At 50.2% G+C, this 21,473-nt stretch overlaps 38 non-coding genes across 38 annotated transcripts; all 38 read right to left on the bottom strand.

The window, feature by feature from the left end:
- Window positions 1-291: 291 nt before the first annotated feature.
- Trnas-cga lies at window positions 292-373 on the bottom strand. Its single transcript has one exon. It is a non-coding gene; the product is annotated as a tRNA-Ser (tRNA).
- Window positions 374-511: 138 nt separating this feature from the next.
- On the bottom strand, window positions 512-584 carry Trnak-uuu. The gene has a single exon. It is a non-coding gene; the product is annotated as a tRNA-Lys (tRNA).
- A 539-nt stretch (window positions 585-1,123) lies between these two features.
- Window positions 1,124-1,196, bottom strand: Trnaf-gaa. Its single transcript has one exon. It is a non-coding gene; the product is annotated as a tRNA-Phe (tRNA).
- Window positions 1,197-1,795: 599 nt separating this feature from the next.
- On the bottom strand, window positions 1,796-1,877 carry Trnas-uga. The gene has a single exon. It is a non-coding gene; the product is annotated as a tRNA-Ser (tRNA).
- Window positions 1,878-2,570: 693 nt separating this feature from the next.
- Window positions 2,571-2,652, bottom strand: Trnas-cga. Its single transcript has one exon. It is a non-coding gene; the product is annotated as a tRNA-Ser (tRNA).
- Window positions 2,653-2,790: 138 nt separating this feature from the next.
- On the bottom strand, window positions 2,791-2,863 carry Trnak-uuu. The gene has a single exon. It is a non-coding gene; the product is annotated as a tRNA-Lys (tRNA).
- A 539-nt stretch (window positions 2,864-3,402) lies between these two features.
- On the bottom strand, window positions 3,403-3,475 carry Trnaf-gaa. Its single transcript has one exon. It is a non-coding gene; the product is annotated as a tRNA-Phe (tRNA).
- Window positions 3,476-4,074: 599 nt separating this feature from the next.
- Window positions 4,075-4,156, bottom strand: Trnas-uga. The gene has a single exon. It is a non-coding gene; the product is annotated as a tRNA-Ser (tRNA).
- Window positions 4,157-4,849: 693 nt separating this feature from the next.
- On the bottom strand, window positions 4,850-4,931 carry Trnas-cga. Its single transcript has one exon. It is a non-coding gene; the product is annotated as a tRNA-Ser (tRNA).
- A 138-nt stretch (window positions 4,932-5,069) lies between these two features.
- On the bottom strand, window positions 5,070-5,142 carry Trnak-uuu. The gene has a single exon. It is a non-coding gene; the product is annotated as a tRNA-Lys (tRNA).
- Window positions 5,143-5,681: 539 nt separating this feature from the next.
- Window positions 5,682-5,754, bottom strand: Trnaf-gaa. Its single transcript has one exon. It is a non-coding gene; the product is annotated as a tRNA-Phe (tRNA).
- A 599-nt stretch (window positions 5,755-6,353) lies between these two features.
- On the bottom strand, window positions 6,354-6,435 carry Trnas-uga. The gene has a single exon. It is a non-coding gene; the product is annotated as a tRNA-Ser (tRNA).
- A 693-nt stretch (window positions 6,436-7,128) lies between these two features.
- Trnas-cga lies at window positions 7,129-7,210 on the bottom strand. The gene has a single exon. It is a non-coding gene; the product is annotated as a tRNA-Ser (tRNA).
- A 138-nt stretch (window positions 7,211-7,348) lies between these two features.
- Trnak-uuu lies at window positions 7,349-7,421 on the bottom strand. The gene has a single exon. It is a non-coding gene; the product is annotated as a tRNA-Lys (tRNA).
- Window positions 7,422-7,960: 539 nt separating this feature from the next.
- Window positions 7,961-8,033, bottom strand: Trnaf-gaa. Its single transcript has one exon. It is a non-coding gene; the product is annotated as a tRNA-Phe (tRNA).
- A 599-nt stretch (window positions 8,034-8,632) lies between these two features.
- Trnas-uga lies at window positions 8,633-8,714 on the bottom strand. Its single transcript has one exon. It is a non-coding gene; the product is annotated as a tRNA-Ser (tRNA).
- A 693-nt stretch (window positions 8,715-9,407) lies between these two features.
- Trnas-cga lies at window positions 9,408-9,489 on the bottom strand. Its single transcript has one exon. It is a non-coding gene; the product is annotated as a tRNA-Ser (tRNA).
- Window positions 9,490-9,627: 138 nt separating this feature from the next.
- Trnak-uuu lies at window positions 9,628-9,700 on the bottom strand. Its single transcript has one exon. It is a non-coding gene; the product is annotated as a tRNA-Lys (tRNA).
- Window positions 9,701-10,239: 539 nt separating this feature from the next.
- Trnaf-gaa lies at window positions 10,240-10,312 on the bottom strand. The gene has a single exon. It is a non-coding gene; the product is annotated as a tRNA-Phe (tRNA).
- A 599-nt stretch (window positions 10,313-10,911) lies between these two features.
- Window positions 10,912-10,993, bottom strand: Trnas-uga. Its single transcript has one exon. It is a non-coding gene; the product is annotated as a tRNA-Ser (tRNA).
- A 693-nt stretch (window positions 10,994-11,686) lies between these two features.
- Window positions 11,687-11,768, bottom strand: Trnas-cga. The gene has a single exon. It is a non-coding gene; the product is annotated as a tRNA-Ser (tRNA).
- Window positions 11,769-11,906: 138 nt separating this feature from the next.
- On the bottom strand, window positions 11,907-11,979 carry Trnak-uuu. Its single transcript has one exon. It is a non-coding gene; the product is annotated as a tRNA-Lys (tRNA).
- Window positions 11,980-12,518: 539 nt separating this feature from the next.
- Trnaf-gaa lies at window positions 12,519-12,591 on the bottom strand. Its single transcript has one exon. It is a non-coding gene; the product is annotated as a tRNA-Phe (tRNA).
- A 599-nt stretch (window positions 12,592-13,190) lies between these two features.
- Window positions 13,191-13,272, bottom strand: Trnas-uga. The gene has a single exon. It is a non-coding gene; the product is annotated as a tRNA-Ser (tRNA).
- A 693-nt stretch (window positions 13,273-13,965) lies between these two features.
- On the bottom strand, window positions 13,966-14,047 carry Trnas-cga. The gene has a single exon. It is a non-coding gene; the product is annotated as a tRNA-Ser (tRNA).
- A 138-nt stretch (window positions 14,048-14,185) lies between these two features.
- Trnak-uuu lies at window positions 14,186-14,258 on the bottom strand. The gene has a single exon. It is a non-coding gene; the product is annotated as a tRNA-Lys (tRNA).
- A 539-nt stretch (window positions 14,259-14,797) lies between these two features.
- Trnaf-gaa lies at window positions 14,798-14,870 on the bottom strand. Its single transcript has one exon. It is a non-coding gene; the product is annotated as a tRNA-Phe (tRNA).
- A 599-nt stretch (window positions 14,871-15,469) lies between these two features.
- On the bottom strand, window positions 15,470-15,551 carry Trnas-uga. Its single transcript has one exon. It is a non-coding gene; the product is annotated as a tRNA-Ser (tRNA).
- A 693-nt stretch (window positions 15,552-16,244) lies between these two features.
- Trnas-cga lies at window positions 16,245-16,326 on the bottom strand. Its single transcript has one exon. It is a non-coding gene; the product is annotated as a tRNA-Ser (tRNA).
- A 138-nt stretch (window positions 16,327-16,464) lies between these two features.
- On the bottom strand, window positions 16,465-16,537 carry Trnak-uuu. The gene has a single exon. It is a non-coding gene; the product is annotated as a tRNA-Lys (tRNA).
- Window positions 16,538-17,076: 539 nt separating this feature from the next.
- Window positions 17,077-17,149, bottom strand: Trnaf-gaa. The gene has a single exon. It is a non-coding gene; the product is annotated as a tRNA-Phe (tRNA).
- Window positions 17,150-17,748: 599 nt separating this feature from the next.
- Trnas-uga lies at window positions 17,749-17,830 on the bottom strand. The gene has a single exon. It is a non-coding gene; the product is annotated as a tRNA-Ser (tRNA).
- A 693-nt stretch (window positions 17,831-18,523) lies between these two features.
- Trnas-cga lies at window positions 18,524-18,605 on the bottom strand. Its single transcript has one exon. It is a non-coding gene; the product is annotated as a tRNA-Ser (tRNA).
- Window positions 18,606-18,743: 138 nt separating this feature from the next.
- On the bottom strand, window positions 18,744-18,816 carry Trnak-uuu. The gene has a single exon. It is a non-coding gene; the product is annotated as a tRNA-Lys (tRNA).
- Window positions 18,817-19,350: 534 nt separating this feature from the next.
- Window positions 19,351-19,426, bottom strand: Trnaf-gaa. The gene has a single exon. It is a non-coding gene; the product is annotated as a tRNA-Phe (tRNA).
- A 599-nt stretch (window positions 19,427-20,025) lies between these two features.
- Window positions 20,026-20,107, bottom strand: Trnas-uga. The gene has a single exon. It is a non-coding gene; the product is annotated as a tRNA-Ser (tRNA).
- Window positions 20,108-20,800: 693 nt separating this feature from the next.
- Window positions 20,801-20,882, bottom strand: Trnas-cga. The gene has a single exon. It is a non-coding gene; the product is annotated as a tRNA-Ser (tRNA).
- Window positions 20,883-21,020: 138 nt separating this feature from the next.
- Window positions 21,021-21,093, bottom strand: Trnak-uuu. The gene has a single exon. It is a non-coding gene; the product is annotated as a tRNA-Lys (tRNA).
- Window positions 21,094-21,473: the final 380 nt, after the last annotated feature.

Genomic DNA, 21,473 nt, shown 5'->3' with positions numbered 1-21,473 from the left:
CCGCACTCGAATGATTCAATTGCGATTCTTAAAAAGAATTGAATGTTCGCTCTGTCCAACACTTTCGAGCACATCTGTGTACTCACGATCTCAGCGACGGCTTTCTGCAGTCCCAGCGTCAGTGCGAGGTGAACCGATGGCCACAGTAAGCAGCGGTCGTCGCGAAACTCAGTATTCTTAAACGGAAACTTTCGTCTTGTTGAGAATGGCGTCACTGGTTTGCACCCGCATTCGCCCACGCATGTCACATGTGTGCGAAAATTTTTGCTCCTCTCTTTACGCAAAATCGCACGCAGCCGGTAGGATTCGAACCTACGCTCCCATAGGGAATCTGATTTCGAGTCAGACGCCTTAACCACTCGGCCACGACTGCCGGTAGCGCGGCGTTGTCCCGACACATGCAAATGCTACCGTTTGAAGCACTGTGGTGTCAGAAAACGGCGTAGCTGCATTATTTTCCGTAGCGTTTCCACCGCTACCAGACGAATCGCTACCAAAGTTTTAAAATTTCCGCCCGGACAGGGACTTGAACCCTGGACCCTTAGGTTAAAAGCCTAATGCTCTACCGACTGAGCTATCCGGGCTCGGACGACGGTGTGAGACCTCCCACGATGCACAACTGTACATTGACTCATGTCCTTTACTGTTGTGCAATCGTTGCATGGGGCCGTTACTAATAAAACGTCGCCTAAATGCTGTCTGCAAACTTATCGCGCTAAGCTCGTAACACACTATCGAAGACTGCTGGCACACGATGCAACAACAAATTGCACCAGTTGTTACGTCTCATACGTTGGAGCAGAGAATTGACGTGTTTTGTCGACACTCACTGGGCAATTGGAAAATTCGCAAGCATTTCGAATGCAATGTTTCCCACGTTTTCGCTCATTTCGCGGTTCCGTTGAAGACGTTCTTCACCACCTGACACAGAAAAAGGAACGCAGTCGGTAGGGCTTTTTTGATTCTTTTCCTTCAAAGGGAGTTAGTTTTCTAGTGAGTTCCTCTTATGGCATGCACTAGACAACCAGAACTGCTACAGCAGAGAGTCATTTTTGTTGTCAGCTGTAGTTGCATTATCACCAACGCAGAGCAATTCCATTGGCGTCGCATCAAAACGAATACCTGCCGAAACCCGGGATCGAACCAGGGACCTTTAGATCTTCAGTCTAACGCTCTCCCAACTGAGCTATTTCGGCTGACATTGAACGTTGCTGTTTGCATGTGTTCGTTCAGCTCTGCCTCGTTGCCAATTTCACAGTCACCTTCGTCTGATAAGACACAGGGACGCTGAAAGGCGAGCAGCCGATGCAGTGAAGTCCCACACACATTTCTTCTGCTTCCATCATCGTAACAAGCAAACATGTCGACTCGACTCGTGTAATATTCACTTCGCTGACTTCACGTGACGCCGCGCTGACGCTAGAAAACCCGTGCTATGTCGATGTCAGGGGCAACTCGTGTGCAGAGAACGAGACACAAGAAGGAGTGAGCCTCTCCACCGTATGAGAGGCAGTATCTAGCAGATACACACGGTAAAACATTCGACTTGCGTTAGCTCGTAAATTGCTACACGTCATCGTCTGCAAGCTAAAAAGGACACATCTGCACTGCCCAGTGAGGCGACACTTGTACTAACACCCGGTGGGCGGCTGTGAGACGAGGAGATGAGCTGCGGCTTCTGGGCGCGACTGTAACGCTGCGCCCTGGATCAAATAACTGGTGACCCATGTGTTTAGTAGTGACGCAACTGCTAGGATGCACCTGAACGTCCATCTTTTGAGAGAGAGAAAATTTTCGCAGTCGGCAGGACTCGAACCTACGCTCCCAGAGGGAATCTGATTTCAAGTCAGACGCCTTAACCACTCGGCCACGACTGCCGGTGGCAGAAGCGACTCCCGACAAGTGAAACGGCCATCTTTAGAAGCAATCTGATGGCAGAAAGCGGCGTGGCCTCACTCTTTCCTGTAGGGTTTCCATTAGCCGTTACGAAAGTGTATTAATTTTCGCCCAGACAGGGACTTGAACCCAGGACCCTTTGGTTGAAAACCTAACGCTCTACCGACTCAGCTATGCGGGCCCACGCACGAGCATTATCGTACAGCTGCGTGGTGAGCGAGTGATTCGCATGTTGTAATTACTGGCTTATGGCTCCAATGGCGACTTCACCGACTTCCCACTGACGCACCGCTGACGCTAGTTTTCTGTCGTCTTAAAACGATGGACATACCTCCAAGCAGCTGCGAGATCTTAAGAAAAGAAACGCTGCACCACTGCCTTCGCCGCACTCGAATGATTCAATTGCGATTCTTAAAAAGAATTGAATGTTCGCTCTGTCCAACACTTTCGAGCACATCTGTGTACTCACGATCTCAGCGACGGCTTTCTGCAGTCCCAGCGTCAGTGCGAGGTGAACCGATGGCCACAGTAAGCAGCGGTCGTCGCGAAACTCAGTATTCTTAAACGGAAACTTTCGTCTTGTTGAGAATGGCGTCACTGGTTTGCACCCGCATTCGCCCACGCATGTCACATGTGTGCGAAAATTTTTGCTCCTCTCTTTACGCAAAATCGCACGCAGCCGGTAGGATTCGAACCTACGCTCCCATAGGGAATCTGATTTCGAGTCAGACGCCTTAACCACTCGGCCACGACTGCCGGTAGCGCGGCGTTGTCCCGACACATGCAAATGCTACCGTTTGAAGCACTGTGGTGTCAGAAAACGGCGTAGCTGCATTATTTTCCGTAGCGTTTCCACCGCTACCAGACGAATCGCTACCAAAGTTTTAAAATTTCCGCCCGGACAGGGACTTGAACCCTGGACCCTTAGGTTAAAAGCCTAATGCTCTACCGACTGAGCTATCCGGGCTCGGACGACGGTGTGAGACCTCCCACGATGCACAACTGTACATTGACTCATGTCCTTTACTGTTGTGCAATCGTTGCATGGGGCCGTTACTAATAAAACGTCGCCTAAATGCTGTCTGCAAACTTATCGCGCTAAGCTCGTAACACACTATCGAAGACTGCTGGCACACGATGCAACAACAAATTGCACCAGTTGTTACGTCTCATACGTTGGAGCAGAGAATTGACGTGTTTTGTCGACACTCACTGGGCAATTGGAAAATTCGCAAGCATTTCGAATGCAATGTTTCCCACGTTTTCGCTCATTTCGCGGTTCCGTTGAAGACGTTCTTCACCACCTGACACAGAAAAAGGAACGCAGTCGGTAGGGCTTTTTTGATTCTTTTCCTTCAAAGGGAGTTAGTTTTCTAGTGAGTTCCTCTTATGGCATGCACTAGACAACCAGAACTGCTACAGCAGAGAGTCATTTTTGTTGTCAGCTGTAGTTGCATTATCACCAACGCAGAGCAATTCCATTGGCGTCGCATCAAAACGAATACCTGCCGAAACCCGGGATCGAACCAGGGACCTTTAGATCTTCAGTCTAACGCTCTCCCAACTGAGCTATTTCGGCTGACATTGAACGTTGCTGTTTGCATGTGTTCGTTCAGCTCTGCCTCGTTGCCAATTTCACAGTCACCTTCGTCTGATAAGACACAGGGACGCTGAAAGGCGAGCAGCCGATGCAGTGAAGTCCCACACACATTTCTTCTGCTTCCATCATCGTAACAAGCAAACATGTCGACTCGACTCGTGTAATATTCACTTCGCTGACTTCACGTGACGCCGCGCTGACGCTAGAAAACCCGTGCTATGTCGATGTCAGGGGCAACTCGTGTGCAGAGAACGAGACACAAGAAGGAGTGAGCCTCTCCACCGTATGAGAGGCAGTATCTAGCAGATACACACGGTAAAACATTCGACTTGCGTTAGCTCGTAAATTGCTACACGTCATCGTCTGCAAGCTAAAAAGGACACATCTGCACTGCCCAGTGAGGCGACACTTGTACTAACACCCGGTGGGCGGCTGTGAGACGAGGAGATGAGCTGCGGCTTCTGGGCGCGACTGTAACGCTGCGCCCTGGATCAAATAACTGGTGACCCATGTGTTTAGTAGTGACGCAACTGCTAGGATGCACCTGAACGTCCATCTTTTGAGAGAGAGAAAATTTTCGCAGTCGGCAGGACTCGAACCTACGCTCCCAGAGGGAATCTGATTTCAAGTCAGACGCCTTAACCACTCGGCCACGACTGCCGGTGGCAGAAGCGACTCCCGACAAGTGAAACGGCCATCTTTAGAAGCAATCTGATGGCAGAAAGCGGCGTGGCCTCACTCTTTCCTGTAGGGTTTCCATTAGCCGTTACGAAAGTGTATTAATTTTCGCCCAGACAGGGACTTGAACCCAGGACCCTTTGGTTGAAAACCTAACGCTCTACCGACTCAGCTATGCGGGCCCACGCACGAGCATTATCGTACAGCTGCGTGGTGAGCGAGTGATTCGCATGTTGTAATTACTGGCTTATGGCTCCAATGGCGACTTCACCGACTTCCCACTGACGCACCGCTGACGCTAGTTTTCTGTCGTCTTAAAACGATGGACATACCTCCAAGCAGCTGCGAGATCTTAAGAAAAGAAACGCTGCACCACTGCCTTCGCCGCACTCGAATGATTCAATTGCGATTCTTAAAAAGAATTGAATGTTCGCTCTGTCCAACACTTTCGAGCACATCTGTGTACTCACGATCTCAGCGACGGCTTTCTGCAGTCCCAGCGTCAGTGCGAGGTGAACCGATGGCCACAGTAAGCAGCGGTCGTCGCGAAACTCAGTATTCTTAAACGGAAACTTTCGTCTTGTTGAGAATGGCGTCACTGGTTTGCACCCGCATTCGCCCACGCATGTCACATGTGTGCGAAAATTTTTGCTCCTCTCTTTACGCAAAATCGCACGCAGCCGGTAGGATTCGAACCTACGCTCCCATAGGGAATCTGATTTCGAGTCAGACGCCTTAACCACTCGGCCACGACTGCCGGTAGCGCGGCGTTGTCCCGACACATGCAAATGCTACCGTTTGAAGCACTGTGGTGTCAGAAAACGGCGTAGCTGCATTATTTTCCGTAGCGTTTCCACCGCTACCAGACGAATCGCTACCAAAGTTTTAAAATTTCCGCCCGGACAGGGACTTGAACCCTGGACCCTTAGGTTAAAAGCCTAATGCTCTACCGACTGAGCTATCCGGGCTCGGACGACGGTGTGAGACCTCCCACGATGCACAACTGTACATTGACTCATGTCCTTTACTGTTGTGCAATCGTTGCATGGGGCCGTTACTAATAAAACGTCGCCTAAATGCTGTCTGCAAACTTATCGCGCTAAGCTCGTAACACACTATCGAAGACTGCTGGCACACGATGCAACAACAAATTGCACCAGTTGTTACGTCTCATACGTTGGAGCAGAGAATTGACGTGTTTTGTCGACACTCACTGGGCAATTGGAAAATTCGCAAGCATTTCGAATGCAATGTTTCCCACGTTTTCGCTCATTTCGCGGTTCCGTTGAAGACGTTCTTCACCACCTGACACAGAAAAAGGAACGCAGTCGGTAGGGCTTTTTTGATTCTTTTCCTTCAAAGGGAGTTAGTTTTCTAGTGAGTTCCTCTTATGGCATGCACTAGACAACCAGAACTGCTACAGCAGAGAGTCATTTTTGTTGTCAGCTGTAGTTGCATTATCACCAACGCAGAGCAATTCCATTGGCGTCGCATCAAAACGAATACCTGCCGAAACCCGGGATCGAACCAGGGACCTTTAGATCTTCAGTCTAACGCTCTCCCAACTGAGCTATTTCGGCTGACATTGAACGTTGCTGTTTGCATGTGTTCGTTCAGCTCTGCCTCGTTGCCAATTTCACAGTCACCTTCGTCTGATAAGACACAGGGACGCTGAAAGGCGAGCAGCCGATGCAGTGAAGTCCCACACACATTTCTTCTGCTTCCATCATCGTAACAAGCAAACATGTCGACTCGACTCGTGTAATATTCACTTCGCTGACTTCACGTGACGCCGCGCTGACGCTAGAAAACCCGTGCTATGTCGATGTCAGGGGCAACTCGTGTGCAGAGAACGAGACACAAGAAGGAGTGAGCCTCTCCACCGTATGAGAGGCAGTATCTAGCAGATACACACGGTAAAACATTCGACTTGCGTTAGCTCGTAAATTGCTACACGTCATCGTCTGCAAGCTAAAAAGGACACATCTGCACTGCCCAGTGAGGCGACACTTGTACTAACACCCGGTGGGCGGCTGTGAGACGAGGAGATGAGCTGCGGCTTCTGGGCGCGACTGTAACGCTGCGCCCTGGATCAAATAACTGGTGACCCATGTGTTTAGTAGTGACGCAACTGCTAGGATGCACCTGAACGTCCATCTTTTGAGAGAGAGAAAATTTTCGCAGTCGGCAGGACTCGAACCTACGCTCCCAGAGGGAATCTGATTTCAAGTCAGACGCCTTAACCACTCGGCCACGACTGCCGGTGGCAGAAGCGACTCCCGACAAGTGAAACGGCCATCTTTAGAAGCAATCTGATGGCAGAAAGCGGCGTGGCCTCACTCTTTCCTGTAGGGTTTCCATTAGCCGTTACGAAAGTGTATTAATTTTCGCCCAGACAGGGACTTGAACCCAGGACCCTTTGGTTGAAAACCTAACGCTCTACCGACTCAGCTATGCGGGCCCACGCACGAGCATTATCGTACAGCTGCGTGGTGAGCGAGTGATTCGCATGTTGTAATTACTGGCTTATGGCTCCAATGGCGACTTCACCGACTTCCCACTGACGCACCGCTGACGCTAGTTTTCTGTCGTCTTAAAACGATGGACATACCTCCAAGCAGCTGCGAGATCTTAAGAAAAGAAACGCTGCACCACTGCCTTCGCCGCACTCGAATGATTCAATTGCGATTCTTAAAAAGAATTGAATGTTCGCTCTGTCCAACACTTTCGAGCACATCTGTGTACTCACGATCTCAGCGACGGCTTTCTGCAGTCCCAGCGTCAGTGCGAGGTGAACCGATGGCCACAGTAAGCAGCGGTCGTCGCGAAACTCAGTATTCTTAAACGGAAACTTTCGTCTTGTTGAGAATGGCGTCACTGGTTTGCACCCGCATTCGCCCACGCATGTCACATGTGTGCGAAAATTTTTGCTCCTCTCTTTACGCAAAATCGCACGCAGCCGGTAGGATTCGAACCTACGCTCCCATAGGGAATCTGATTTCGAGTCAGACGCCTTAACCACTCGGCCACGACTGCCGGTAGCGCGGCGTTGTCCCGACACATGCAAATGCTACCGTTTGAAGCACTGTGGTGTCAGAAAACGGCGTAGCTGCATTATTTTCCGTAGCGTTTCCACCGCTACCAGACGAATCGCTACCAAAGTTTTAAAATTTCCGCCCGGACAGGGACTTGAACCCTGGACCCTTAGGTTAAAAGCCTAATGCTCTACCGACTGAGCTATCCGGGCTCGGACGACGGTGTGAGACCTCCCACGATGCACAACTGTACATTGACTCATGTCCTTTACTGTTGTGCAATCGTTGCATGGGGCCGTTACTAATAAAACGTCGCCTAAATGCTGTCTGCAAACTTATCGCGCTAAGCTCGTAACACACTATCGAAGACTGCTGGCACACGATGCAACAACAAATTGCACCAGTTGTTACGTCTCATACGTTGGAGCAGAGAATTGACGTGTTTTGTCGACACTCACTGGGCAATTGGAAAATTCGCAAGCATTTCGAATGCAATGTTTCCCACGTTTTCGCTCATTTCGCGGTTCCGTTGAAGACGTTCTTCACCACCTGACACAGAAAAAGGAACGCAGTCGGTAGGGCTTTTTTGATTCTTTTCCTTCAAAGGGAGTTAGTTTTCTAGTGAGTTCCTCTTATGGCATGCACTAGACAACCAGAACTGCTACAGCAGAGAGTCATTTTTGTTGTCAGCTGTAGTTGCATTATCACCAACGCAGAGCAATTCCATTGGCGTCGCATCAAAACGAATACCTGCCGAAACCCGGGATCGAACCAGGGACCTTTAGATCTTCAGTCTAACGCTCTCCCAACTGAGCTATTTCGGCTGACATTGAACGTTGCTGTTTGCATGTGTTCGTTCAGCTCTGCCTCGTTGCCAATTTCACAGTCACCTTCGTCTGATAAGACACAGGGACGCTGAAAGGCGAGCAGCCGATGCAGTGAAGTCCCACACACATTTCTTCTGCTTCCATCATCGTAACAAGCAAACATGTCGACTCGACTCGTGTAATATTCACTTCGCTGACTTCACGTGACGCCGCGCTGACGCTAGAAAACCCGTGCTATGTCGATGTCAGGGGCAACTCGTGTGCAGAGAACGAGACACAAGAAGGAGTGAGCCTCTCCACCGTATGAGAGGCAGTATCTAGCAGATACACACGGTAAAACATTCGACTTGCGTTAGCTCGTAAATTGCTACACGTCATCGTCTGCAAGCTAAAAAGGACACATCTGCACTGCCCAGTGAGGCGACACTTGTACTAACACCCGGTGGGCGGCTGTGAGACGAGGAGATGAGCTGCGGCTTCTGGGCGCGACTGTAACGCTGCGCCCTGGATCAAATAACTGGTGACCCATGTGTTTAGTAGTGACGCAACTGCTAGGATGCACCTGAACGTCCATCTTTTGAGAGAGAGAAAATTTTCGCAGTCGGCAGGACTCGAACCTACGCTCCCAGAGGGAATCTGATTTCAAGTCAGACGCCTTAACCACTCGGCCACGACTGCCGGTGGCAGAAGCGACTCCCGACAAGTGAAACGGCCATCTTTAGAAGCAATCTGATGGCAGAAAGCGGCGTGGCCTCACTCTTTCCTGTAGGGTTTCCATTAGCCGTTACGAAAGTGTATTAATTTTCGCCCAGACAGGGACTTGAACCCAGGACCCTTTGGTTGAAAACCTAACGCTCTACCGACTCAGCTATGCGGGCCCACGCACGAGCATTATCGTACAGCTGCGTGGTGAGCGAGTGATTCGCATGTTGTAATTACTGGCTTATGGCTCCAATGGCGACTTCACCGACTTCCCACTGACGCACCGCTGACGCTAGTTTTCTGTCGTCTTAAAACGATGGACATACCTCCAAGCAGCTGCGAGATCTTAAGAAAAGAAACGCTGCACCACTGCCTTCGCCGCACTCGAATGATTCAATTGCGATTCTTAAAAAGAATTGAATGTTCGCTCTGTCCAACACTTTCGAGCACATCTGTGTACTCACGATCTCAGCGACGGCTTTCTGCAGTCCCAGCGTCAGTGCGAGGTGAACCGATGGCCACAGTAAGCAGCGGTCGTCGCGAAACTCAGTAGTCTTAAACGGAAACTTTCGTCTTGTTGAGAATGGCGTCACTGGTTTGCACCCGCATTCGCCCACGCATGTCACATGTGTGCGAAAATTTTTGCTCCTCTCTTTACGCAAAATCGCACGCAGCCGGTAGGATTCGAACCTACGCTCCCATAGGGAATCTGATTTCGAGTCAGACGCCTTAACCACTCGGCCACGACTGCCGGTAGCGCGGCGTTGTCCCGACACATGCAAATGCTACCGTTTGAAGCACTGTGGTGTCAGAAAACGGCGTAGCTGCATTATTTTCCGTAGCGTTTCCACCGCTACCAGACGAATCGCTACCAAAGTTTTAAAATTTCCGCCCGGACAGGGACTTGAACCCTGGACCCTTAGGTTAAAAGCCTAATGCTCTACCGACTGAGCTATCCGGGCTCGGACGACGGTGTGAGACCTCCCACGATGCACAACTGTACATTGACTCATGTCCTTTACTGTTGTGCAATCGTTGCATGGGGCCGTTACTAATAAAACGTCGCCTAAATGCTGTCTGCAAACTTATCGCGCTAAGCTCGTAACACACTATCGAAGACTGCTGGCACACGATGCAACAACAAATTGCACCAGTTGTTACGTCTCATACGTTGGAGCAGAGAATTGACGTGTTTTGTCGACACTCACTGGGCAATTGGAAAATTCGCAAGCATTTCGAATGCAATGTTTCCCACGTTTTCGCTCATTTCGCGGTTCCGTTGAAGACGTTCTTCACCACCTGACACAGAAAAAGGAACGCAGTCGGTAGGGCTTTTTTGATTCTTTTCCTTCAAAGGGAGTTAGTTTTCTAGTGAGTTCCTCTTATGGCATGCACTAGACAACCAGAACTGCTACAGCAGAGAGTCATTTTTGTTGTCAGCTGTAGTTGCATTATCACCAACGCAGAGCAATTCCATTGGCGTCGCATCAAAACGAATACCTGCCGAAACCCGGGATCGAACCAGGGACCTTTAGATCTTCAGTCTAACGCTCTCCCAACTGAGCTATTTCGGCTGACATTGAACGTTGCTGTTTGCATGTGTTCGTTCAGCTCTGCCTCGTTGCCAATTTCACAGTCACCTTCGTCTGATAAGACACAGGGACGCTGAAAGGCGAGCAGCCGATGCAGTGAAGTCCCACACACATTTCTTCTGCTTCCATCATCGTAACAAGCAAACATGTCGACTCGACTCGTGTAATATTCACTTCGCTGACTTCACGTGACGCCGCGCTGACGCTAGAAAACCCGTGCTATGTCGATGTCAGGGGCAACTCGTGTGCAGAGAACGAGACACAAGAAGGAGTGAGCCTCTCCACCGTATGAGAGGCAGTATCTAGCAGATACACACGGTAAAACATTCGACTTGCGTTAGCTCGTAAATTGCTACACGTCATCGTCTGCAAGCTAAAAAGGACACATCTGCACTGCCCAGTGAGGCGACACTTGTACTAACACCCGGTGGGCGGCTGTGAGACGAGGAGATGAGCTGCGGCTTCTGGGCGCGACTGTAACGCTGCGCCCTGGATCAAATAACTGGTGACCCATGTGTTTAGTAGTGACGCAACTGCTAGGATGCACCTGAACGTCCATCTTTTGAGAGAGAGAAAATTTTCGCAGTCGGCAGGACTCGAACCTACGCTCCCAGAGGGAATCTGATTTCAAGTCAGACGCCTTAACCACTCGGCCACGACTGCCGGTGGCAGAAGCGACTCCCGACAAGTGAAACGGCCATCTTTAGAAGCAATCTGATGGCAGAAAGCGGCGTGGCCTCACTCTTTCCTGTAGGGTTTCCATTAGCCGTTACGAAAGTGTATTAATTTTCGCCCAGACAGGGACTTGAACCCAGGACCCTTTGGTTGAAAACCTAACGCTCTACCGACTCAGCTATGCGGGCCCACGCACGAGCATTATCGTACAGCTGCGTGGTGAGCGAGTGATTCGCATGTTGTAATTACTGGCTTATGGCTCCAATGGCGACTTCACCGACTTCCCACTGACGCACCGCTGACGCTAGTTTTCTGTCGTCTTAAAACGATGGACATACCTCCAAGCAGCTGCGAGATCTTAAGAAAAGAAACGCTGCACCACTGCCTTCGCCGCACTCGAATGATTCAATTGCGATTCTTAAAAAGAATTGAATGTTCGCTCTGTCCAACACTTTCGAGCACATCTGTGTACTCACGATCTCAGCGACGGCTTTCTGCAGTCCCAGCGTCAGTGCGAGGTGAACCGATGGCCACAGTAAGCAGCGGTCGTCGCGAAACTCAGTAGTCTTAAACGGAAACTTTCGTCTTGTTGAGAATGGCGTCACTGGTTTGCACCCGCATTCGCCCACGCATGTCACATGTGTGCGAAAATTTTTGCTCCTCTCTTTACGCAAAATCGCACGCAGCCGGTAGGATTCGAACCTACGCTCCCATAGGGAATCTGATTTCGAGTCAGACGCCTTAACCACTCGGCCACGACTGCCGGTAGCGCGGCGTTGTCCCGACACATGCAAATGCTACCGTTTGAAGCACTGTGGTGTCAGAAAACGGCGTAGCTGCATTATTTTCCGTAGCGTTTCCACCGCTACCAGACGAATCGCTACCAAAGTTTTAAAATTTCCGCCCGGACAGGGACTTGAACCCTGGACCCTTAGGTTAAAAGCCTAATGCTCTACCGACTGAGCTATCCGGGCTCGGACGACGGTGTGAGACCTCCCACGATGCACAACTGTACATTGACTCATGTCCTTTACTGTTGTGCAATCGTTGCATGGGGCCGTTACTAATAAAACGTCGCCTAAATGCTGTCTGCAAACTTATCGCGCTAAGCTCGTAACACACTATCGAAGACTGCTGGCACACGATGCAACAACAAATTGCACCAGTTGTTACGTCTCATACGTTGGAGCAGAGAATTGACGTGTTTTGTCGACACTCACTGGGCAATTGGAAAATTCGCAAGCATTTCGAATGCAATGTTTCCCACGTTTTCGCTCATTTCGCGGTTCCGTTGAAGACGTTCTTCACCACCTGACACAGAAAAAGGAACGCAGTCGGTAGGGCTTTTTTGATTCTTTTCCTTCAAAGGGAGTTAGTTTTCTAGTGAGTTCCTCTTATGGCATGCACTAGACAACCAGAACTGCTACAGCAGAGAGTCATTTTTGTTGTCAGCTGTAGTTGCATTATCACCAACGCAGAGCAATTCCATTGGCGTCGCATCAAAACGAATACCTGCCGAAACCCGGGATCGAACCAGGGACCTTTAGATCTTCAGTCTAACGCTCTCCCAACTGAGCTATTTCGGCTGACATTGAACGTTGCTGTTTGCATGTGTTCGTTCAGCTCTGCCTCGTTGCCAATTTCACAGTCACCTTCGTCTGATAAGACACAGGGACGCTGAAAGGCGAGCAGCCGATGCAGTGAAGTCCCACACACATTTCTTCTGCTTCCATCATCGTAACAAGCAAACATGTCGACTCGACTCGTGTAATATTCACTTCGCTGACTTCACGTGACGCCGCGCTGACGCTAGAAAACCCGTGCTATGTCGATGTCAGGGGCAACTCGTGTGCAGAGAACGAGACACAAGAAGGAGTGAGCCTCTCCACCGTATGAGAGGCAGTATCTAGCAGATACACACGGTAAAACATTCGACTTGCGTTAGCTCGTAAATTGCTACACGTCATCGTCTGCAAGCTAAAAAGGACACATCTGCACTGCCCAGTGAGGCGACACTTGTACTAACACCCGGTGGGCGGCTGTGAGACGAGGAGATGAGCTGCGGCTTCTGGGCGCGACTGTAACGCTGCGCCCTGGATCAAATAACTGGTGACCCATGTGTTTAGTAGTGACGCAACTGCTAGGATGCACCTGAACGTCCATCTTTTGAGAGAGAGAAAATTTTCGCAGTCGGCAGGACTCGAACCTACGCTCCCAGAGGGAATCTGATTTCAAGTCAGACGCCTTAACCACTCGGCCACGACTGCCGGTGGCAGAAGCGACTCCCGACAAGTGAAACGGCCATCTTTAGAAGCAATCTGATGGCAGAAAGCGGCGTGGCCTCACTCTTTCCTGTAGGGTTTCCATTAGCCGTTACGAAAGTGTATTAATTTTCGCCCAGACAGGGACTTGAACCCAGGACCCTTTGGTTGAAAACCTAACGCTCTACCGACTCAGCTATGCGGGCCCACGCACGAGCATTATCGTACAGCTGCGTGGTGAGCGAGTGATTCGCATGTTGTAATTACTGGCTTATGGCTCCAATGGCGACTTCACCGACTTCCCACTGACGCACCGCTGACGCTAGTTTTCTGTCGTCTTAAAACGATGGACATACCTCCAAGCAGCTGCGAGATCTTAAGAAAAGAAACGCTGCACCACTGCCTTCGCCGCACTCGAATGATTCAATTGCGATTCTTAAAAAGAATTGAATGTTCGCTCTGTCCAACACTTTCGAGCACATCTGTGTACTCACGATCTCAGCGACGGCTTTCTGCAGTCCCAGCGTCAGTGCGAGGTGAACCGATGGCCACAGTAAGCAGCGGTCGTCGCGAAACTCAGTATTCTTAAACGGAAACTTTCGTCTTGTTGAGAATGGCGTCACTGGTTTGCACCCGCATTCGCCCACGCATGTCACATGTGTGCGAAAATTTTTGCTCCTCTCTTTACGCAAAATCGCACGCAGCCGGTAGGATTCGAACCTACGCTCCCATAGGGAATCTGATTTCGAGTCAGACGCCTTAACCACTCGGCCACGACTGCCGGTAGCGCGGCGTTGTCCCGACACATGCAAATGCTACCGTTTGAAGCACTGTGGTGTCAGAAAACGGCGTAGCTGCATTATTTTCCGTAGCGTTTCCACCGCTACCAGACGAATCGCTACCAAAGTTTTAAAATTTCCGCCCGGACAGGGACTTGAACCCTGGACCCTTAGGTTAAAAGCCTAATGCTCTACCGACTGAGCTATCCGGGCTCGGACGACGGTGTGAGACCTCCCACGATGCACAACTGTACATTGACTCATGTCCTTTACTGTTGTGCAATCGTTGCATGGGGCCGTTACTAATAAAACGTCGCCTAAATGCTGTCTGCAAACTTATCGCGCTAAGCTCGTAACACACTATCGAAGACTGCTGGCACACGATGCAACAACAAATTGCACCAGTTGTTACGTCTCATACGTTGGAGCAGAGAATTGACGTGTTTTGTCGACACTCACTGGGCAATTGGAAAATTCGCAAGCATTTCGAATGCAATGTTTCCCACGTTTTCGCTCATTTCGCGGTTCCGTTGAAGACGTTCTTCACCACCTGACACAGAAAAAGGAACGCAGTCGGTAGGGCTTTTTTGATTCTTTTCCTTCAAAGGGAGTTAGTTTTCTAGTGAGTTCCTCTTATGGCATGCACTAGACAACCAGAACTGCTACAGCAGAGAGTCATTTTTGTTGTCAGCTGTAGTTGCATTATCACCAACGCAGAGCAATTCCATTGGCGTCGCATCAAAACGAATACCTGCCGAAACCCGGGATCGAACCAGGGACCTTTAGATCTTCAGTCTAACGCTCTCCCAACTGAGCTATTTCGGCTGACATTGAACGTTGCTGTTTGCATGTGTTCGTTCAGCTCTGCCTCGTTGCCAATTTCACAGTCACCTTCGTCTGATAAGACACAGGGACGCTGAAAGGCGAGCAGCCGATGCAGTGAAGTCCCACACACATTTCTTCTGCTTCCATCATCGTAACAAGCAAACATGTCGACTCGACTCGTGTAATATTCACTTCGCTGACTTCACGTGACGCCGCGCTGACGCTAGAAAACCCGTGCTATGTCGATGTCAGGGGCAACTCGTGTGCAGAGAACGAGACACAAGAAGGAGTGAGCCTCTCCACCGTATGAGAGGCAGTATCTAGCAGATACACACGGTAAAACATTCGACTTGCGTTAGCTCGTAAATTGCTACACGTCATCGTCTGCAAGCTAAAAAGGACACATCTGCACTGCCCAGTGAGGCGACACTTGTACTAACACCCGGTGGGCGGCTGTGAGACGAGGAGATGAGCTGCGGCTTCTGGGCGCGACTGTAACGCTGCGCCCTGGATCAAATAACTGGTGACCCATGTGTTTAGTAGTGACGCAACTGCTAGGATGCACCTGAACGTCCATCTTTTGAGAGAGAGAAAATTTTCGCAGTCGGCAGGACTCGAACCTACGCTCCCAGAGGGAATCTGATTTCAAGTCAGACGCCTTAACCACTCGGCCACGACTGCCGGTGGCAGAAGCGACTCCCGACAAGTGAAACGGCCATCTTTAGAAGCAATCTGATGGCAGAAAGCGGCGTGGCCTCACTCTTTCCTGTAGGGTTTCCATTAGCCGTTACGAAAGTGTATTAATTTTCGCCCAGACAGGGACTTGAACCCAGGACCCTTTGGTTGAAAACCTAACGCTCTACCGACTCAGCTATGCGGGCCCACGCACGAGCATTATCGTACAGCTGCGTGGTGAGCGAGTGATTCGCATGTTGTAATTACTGGCTTATGGCTCCAATGGCGACTTCACCGACTTCCCACTGACGCACCGCTGACGCTAGTTTTCTGTCGTCTTAAAACGATGGACATACCTCCAAGCAGCTGCGAGATCTTAAGAAAAGAAACGCTGCACCACTGCCTTCGCCGCACTCGAATGATTCAATTGCGATTCTTAAAAAGAATTGAATGTTCGCTCTGTCCAACACTTTCGAGCACATCTGTGTACTCACGATCTCAGCGACGGCTTTCTGCAGTCCCAGCGTCAGTGCGAGGTGAACCGATGGCCACAGTAAGCAGCGGTCGTCGCGAAACTCAGTATTCTTAAACGGAAACTTTCGTCTTGTTGAGAATGGCGTCACTGGTTTGCACCCGCATTCGCCCACGCATGTCACATGTGTGCGAAAATTTTTGGTCCTCTCTTTACGCAAAATCGCACGCAGCCGGTAGGATTCGAACCTACGCTCCCATAGGGAATCTGATTTCGAGTCAGACGCCTTAACCACTCGGCCACGACTGCCGGTAGCGCGGCGTTGTCCCGACACATGCAAATGCTACCGTTTGAAGCACTGTGGTGTCAGAAAACGGCGTAGCTGCATTATTTTCCGTAGCGTTTCCACCGCTACCAGACGAATCGCTACCAAAGTTTTAAAATTTCCGCCCGGACAGGGACTTGAACCCTGGACCCTTAGGTTAAAAGCCTAATGCTCTACCGACTGAGCTATCCGGGCTCGGACGACGGTGTGAGACCTCCCACGATGCACAACTGTACATTGACTCATGTCCTTTACTGTTGTGCAATCGTTGCATGGGGCCGTTACTAATAAAACGTCGCCTAAATGCTGTCTGCAAACTTATCGCGCTAAGCTCGTAACACACTATCGAAGACTGCTGGCACACGATGCAACAACAAATTGCACCAGTTGTTACGTCTCATACGTTGGAGCAGAGAATTGACGTGTTTTGTCGACACTCACTGGGCAATTGGAAAATTCGCAAGCATTTCGAATGCAATGTTTCCCACGTTTTCGCTCATTTCGCGGTTCCGTTGAAGACGTTCTTCACCACCTGACACAGAAAAAGGAACGCAGTCGGTAGGGCTTTTTTGATTCTTTTCCTTCAAAGGGAGTTAGTTTTCTAGTGAGTTCCTCTTATGGCATGCACTAGACAACCAGAACTGCTACAGCAGAGAGTCATTTTTGTTGTCAGCTGTAGTTGCATTATCACCAACGCAGAGCAATTCCATTGGCGTCGCATCAAAACGAATACCTGCCGAAACCCGGGATCGAACCAGGGACCTTTAGATCTTCAGTCTAACGCTCTCCCAACTGAGCTATTTCGGCTGACATTGAACGTTGCTGTTTGCATGTGTTCGTTCAGCTCTGCCTCGTTGCCAATTTCACAGTCACCTTCGTCTGATAAGACACAGGGACGCTGAAAGGCGAGCAGCCGATGCAGTGAAGTCCCACACACATTTCTTCTGCTTCCATCATCGTAACAAGCAAACATGTCGACTCGACTCGTGTAATATTCACTTCGCTGACTTCACGTGACGCCGCGCTGACGCTAGAAAACCCGTGCTATGTCGATGTCAGGGGCAACTCGTGTGCAGAGAACGAGACACAAGAAGGAGTGAGCCTCTCCACCGTATGAGAGGCAGTATCTAGCAGATACACACGGTAAAACATTCGACTTGCGTTAGCTCGTAAATTGCTACACGTCATCGTCTGCAAGCTAAAAAGGACACATCTGCACTGCCCAGTGAGGCGACACTTGTACTAACACCCGGTGGGCGGCTGTGAGACGAGGAGATGAGCTGCGGCTTCTGGGCGCGACTGTAACGCTGCGCCCTGGATCAAATAACTGGTGACCCATGTGTTTAGTAGTGACGCAACTGCTAGGATGCACCTGAACGTCCATCTTTTGAGAGAGAGAAAATTTTCGCAGTCGGCAGGACTCGAACCTACGCTCCCAGAGGGAATCTGATTTCAAGTCAGACGCCTTAACCACTCGGCCACGACTGCCGGTGGCAGAAGCGACTCCCGACAAGTGAAACGGCCATCTTTAGAAGCAATCTGATGGCAGAAAGCGGCGTGGCCTCACTCTTTCCTGTAGGGTTTCCATTAGCCGTTACGAAAGTGTATTAATTTTCGCCCAGACAGGGACTTGAACCCAGGACCCTTTGGTTGAAAACCTAACGCTCTACCGACTCAGCTATGCGGGCCCACGCACGAGCATTATCGTACAGCTGCGTGGTGAGCGAGTGATTCGCATGTTGTAATTACTGGCTTATGGCTCCAATGGCGACTTCACCGACTTCCCACTGACGCACCGCTGACGCTAGTTTTCTGTCGTCTTAAAACGATGGACATACCTCCAAGCAGCTGCGAGATCTTAAGAAAAGAAACGCTGCACCACTGCCTTCGCCGCACTCGAATGATTCAATTGCGATTCTTAAAAAGAATTGAATGTTCGCTCTGTCCAACACTTTCGAGCACATCTGTGTACTCACGATCTCAGCGACGGCTTTCTGCAGTCCCAGCGTCAGTGCGAGGTGAACCGATGGCCACAGTAAGCAGCGGTCGTCGCGAAACTCAGTATTCTTAAACGGAAACTTTCGTCTTGTTGAGAATGGCGTCACTGGTTTGCACCCGCATTCGCCCACGCATGTCACATGTGTGCGAAAATTTTTGCTCCTCTCTTTACGCAAAATCGCACGCAGCCGGTAGGATTCGAACCTACGCTCCCATAGGGAATCTGATTTCGAGTCAGACGCCTTAACCACTCGGCCACGACTGCCGGTAGCGCGGCGTTGTCCCGACACATGCAAATGCTACCGTTTGAAGCACTGTGGTGTCAGAAAACGGCGTAGCTGCATTATTTTCCGTAGCGTTTCCACCGCTACCAGACGAATCGCTACCAAAGTTTTAAAATTTCCGCCCGGACAGGGACTTGAACCCTGGACCCTTAGGTTAAAAGCCTAATGCTCTACCGACTGAGCTATCCGGGCTCGGACGACGGTGTGAGACCTCCCACGATGCACAACTGTACATTGACTCATGTCCTTTACTGTTGTGCAATCGTTGCATGGGGCCGTTACTAATAAAACGTCGCCTAAATGCTGTCTGCAAACTTATCGCGCTAAGCTCGTAACACACTATCGAAGACTGCTGGCACACGATGCAACAACAAATTGCACCAGTTGTTACGTCTCATACGTTGGAGCAGAGAATTGACGTGTTTTGTCGACACTCACTGGGCAATTGGAAAATTCGCAAGCATTTCGAATGCAATGTTTCCCACGTTTTCGCTCATTTCGCGGTTCCGTTGAAGACGTTCTTCACCACCTGACACAGAAAAAGGAACGCAGTCGGTAGGGCTTTTTTGATTCTTTTCCTTCAAAGGGAGTTAGTTTTCTAGTGAGTTCCTCTTATGGCATGCACTAGACAACCAGAACTGCTACAGCAGAGAGTCATTTTTGTTGTCAGCTGTAGTTGCATTATCACCAACGCAGAGCAATTCCATTGGCGTCGCATCAAACGAATACCTGCGAAACCCGGGATCGAACCAGGGACCTTTAGATCTTCAGTCTAACGCTCTCCCAACTGAGCTATTTCGGCTGACATTGAACGTTGCTGTTTGCATGTGTTCGTTCAGCTCTGCCTCGTTGCCAATTTCACAGTCACCTTCGTCTGATAAGACACAGGGACGCTGAAAGGCGAGCAGCCGATGCAGTGAAGTCCCACACACATTTCTTCTGCTTCCATCATCGTAACAAGCAAACATGTCGACTCGACTCGTGTAATATTCACTTCGCTGACTTCACGTGACGCCGCGCTGACGCTAGAAAACCCGTGCTATGTCGATGTCAGGGGCAACTCGTGTGCAGAGAACGAGACACAAGAAGGAGTGAGCCTCTCCACCGTATGAGAGGCAGTATCTAGCAGATACACACGGTAAAACATTCGACTTGCGTTAGCTCGTAAATTGCTACACGTCATCGTCTGCAAGCTAAAAAGGACACATCTGCACTGCCCAGTGAGGCGACACTTGTACTAACACCCGGTGGGCGGCTGTGAGACGAGGAGATGAGCTGCGGCTTCTGGGCGCGACTGTAACGCTGCGCCCTGGATCAAATAACTGGTGACCCATGTGTTTAGTAGTGACGCAACTGCTAGGATGCACCTGAACGTCCATCTTTTGAGAGAGAGAAAATTTTCGCAGTCGGCAGGACTCGAACCTACGCTCCCAGAGGGAATCTGATTTCAAGTCAGACGCCTTAACCACTCGGCCACGACTGCCGGTGGCAGAAGCGACTCCCGACAAGTGAAACGGCCATCTTTAGAAGCAATCTGATGGCAGAAAGCGGCGTGGCCTCACTCTTTCCTGTAGGGTTTCCATTAGCCGTTACGAAAGTGTATTAATTTTCGCCCAGACAGGGACTTGAACCCAGGACCCTTTGGTTGAAAACCTAACGCTCTACCGACTCAGCTATGCGGGCCCACGCACGAGCATTATCGTACAGCTGCGTGGTGAGCGAGTGATTCGCATGTTGTAATTACTGGCTTATGGCTCCAATGGCGACTTCACCGACTTCCCACTGACGCACCGCTGACGCTAGTTTTCTGTCGTCTTAAAACGATGGACATACCTCCAAGCAGCTGCGAGATCTTAAGAAAAGAAACGCTGCACCACTGCCTTCGCCGCACTCGAATGATTCAATTGCGATTCTTAAAAAGAATTGAATGTTCGCTCTGTCCAACACTTTCGAGCACATCTGTGTACTCACGATCTCAGCGACGGCTTTCTGCAGTCCCAGCGTCAGTGCGAGGTGAACCGATGGCCACAGTAAGCAGCGGTCGTCGCGAAACTCAGTATTCTTAAACGGAAACTTTCGTCTTGTTGAGAATGGCGTCACTGGTTTGCACCCGCATTCGCCCACGCATGTCACATGTGTGCGAAAATTTTTGCTCCTCTCTTTACGCAAAATCGCACGCAGCCGGTAGGATTCGAACCTACGCTCCCATAGGGAATCTGATTTCGAGTCAGACGCCTTAACCACTCGGCCACGACTGCCGGTAGCGCGGCGTTGTCCCGACACATGCAAATGCTACCGTTTGAAGCACTGTGGTGTCAGAAAACGGCGTAGCTGCATTATTTTCCGTAGCGTTTCCACCGCTACCAGACGAATCGCTACCAAAGTTTTAAAATTTCCGCCCGGACAGGGACTTGAACCCTGGACCCTTAGGTTAAAAGCCTAATGCTCTACCGACTGAGCTATCCGGGCTCGGACGACGGTGTGAGACCTCCCACGATGCACAACTGTACATTGACTCATGTCCTTTACTGTTGTGCAATCGTTGCATGGGGCCGTTACTAATAAAACGTCGCCTAAATGCTGTCTGCAAACTTATCGCGCTAAGCTCGTAACACACTATCGAAGACTGCTGGCACACGATGCAACAACAAATTGCACCAGTTGTTACGTCTCATACGTTGGAGCAGAGAATTGACGTGTTTTGTCGACACTCACTGGGCAATTGAAAATTCGCAAGCATTTCGAATGCAATGTTTCCCACGTTTTCGCTCATTTCGCGGTTCCGTTGAAGACGTTCTTCCACCACCTGACACAGAAAAAGGAACGCAGTCGGTAGGGCTTTTTTGATT

This window comes from Schistocerca piceifrons, unplaced genomic scaffold (assembly GCF_021461385.2).
Source record: "Schistocerca piceifrons isolate TAMUIC-IGC-003096 unplaced genomic scaffold, iqSchPice1.1 HiC_scaffold_1439, whole genome shotgun sequence".
NCBI lineage: Eukaryota > Metazoa > Arthropoda > Insecta > Orthoptera > Acrididae > Schistocerca > Schistocerca piceifrons.
This window is presented reverse-complemented; position numbering and strand designations above follow the sequence as displayed.